Source organism: Callorhinus ursinus, unplaced genomic scaffold (genome assembly GCF_003265705.2).
Source record: "Callorhinus ursinus isolate GAN/ISIS: 27379988/994484 unplaced genomic scaffold, GSC_fseal_2.0 scaffold2, whole genome shotgun sequence".
Taxonomy (NCBI): domain Eukaryota; kingdom Metazoa; phylum Chordata; class Mammalia; order Carnivora; family Otariidae; genus Callorhinus; species Callorhinus ursinus.
Genome location: NW_027397064.1, coordinates 16,408,098 through 16,409,213, shown reverse-complemented (window position 1 = coordinate 16,409,213; position 1,116 = coordinate 16,408,098). Strand labels below are relative to the sequence as shown.

The window sequence follows — 1,116 nt, the reverse complement described above, 5'->3', positions numbered from 1 at the left end:
TCTCATGCTGTGAGGCTCACGCAGCCCTGCCCAAATGCTTCCCAACACACTTTGTTGTGTGTACTGCTTCTCATGGTCATACCTTTGTCCTTCATTGGACCCCCAACTCCTCAAACCCTCTGCAGTATGTTAGGAGTAAGACCCTGTAGCACGTGGCTGTCAGTCCATACTTCGTCTCTGGACCAAAGGGCTGCCAACAGAAAGCACATGTCTGACTGCACTGTTTTATTTTTTTCAACTCTTCTCGAATTGAAAGAATGCTCAGTCTTGCCAAGCTTGTCCATTCTGAACCACCCCCAGAAACAAATGATCTCACCTGCTAAGAGGCAACATTTGACTGGGAATGCTGGTATTGCTTAAATAAAATGGAGAGTACATAGATGCTTATTTTATTGTTCTATAAATCATAGTTATATTTCAGCCTTTGTATGATGTATACAGTAATGAAATGTAAAAGAAAAATAGTCAAGTTTTTTTTTTTTTTTTTTTTTTGGTAGTAGAAGATACAAGGGAAAGAGTGGGGTTTGTGGTGAAGAAAAACATGAGAAGTAGAAATAGCAATAATCGCGCCTCGGATAAACCTCATTGGCTACGATACTGCCACTGCGCAAAGCTGAGAAGTGGAAATAAAATGCTTGATTGTTTCGTAGCTTTTGCCGGGTCTTATTTCTATAACTACATGACAGACTTTCTGAGAGCGTGGAAAAATGCCTGTGTCCTAGTAAAATATTGGATTAATATTTGTTCTCAATGAATATTGCTGATGAATGAGAAGCTAGGGAAGAGGAAGAGAGAAAACTATAAAAGGAAGCTGAGCCATGTTACCTTAGGCAAGTCTTTGAGCTTCAAATTCCTAACCCGTGGAAGGCCATTAAGAGGCAGCTCTGCCTGGCGGTGGGGAGTTCCATGGAAACGGAAGGTCTTTATTGGAGCAGAGGTACATTTATGTATTTTACCTTCTCCTCTGCCAAAAAACCATGAAGTTAGCCTTCAGAAGAGTGGGTGGCACCTGGGCACCCGGAGTCACTTGGAAAGTCTTAGGGGGTTAGGAGGAAGGTCCCCGCAACCCGCTTCAGAAGACAGAAGAGCAGCCTCTTTGTTTGGGGGTGACACCAT

The 1,116-nt window shown here is 42.8% G+C and overlaps 1 pseudogene; it reads right to left on the bottom strand.

The window, feature by feature from the left end:
- Window positions 1–551: 551 nt before the first annotated feature.
- Window positions 552–615, bottom strand: LOC112808174 (U4 spliceosomal RNA; annotated as a pseudogene).
- Between the last annotated feature and the right edge of the window lie 501 nt (window positions 616–1,116).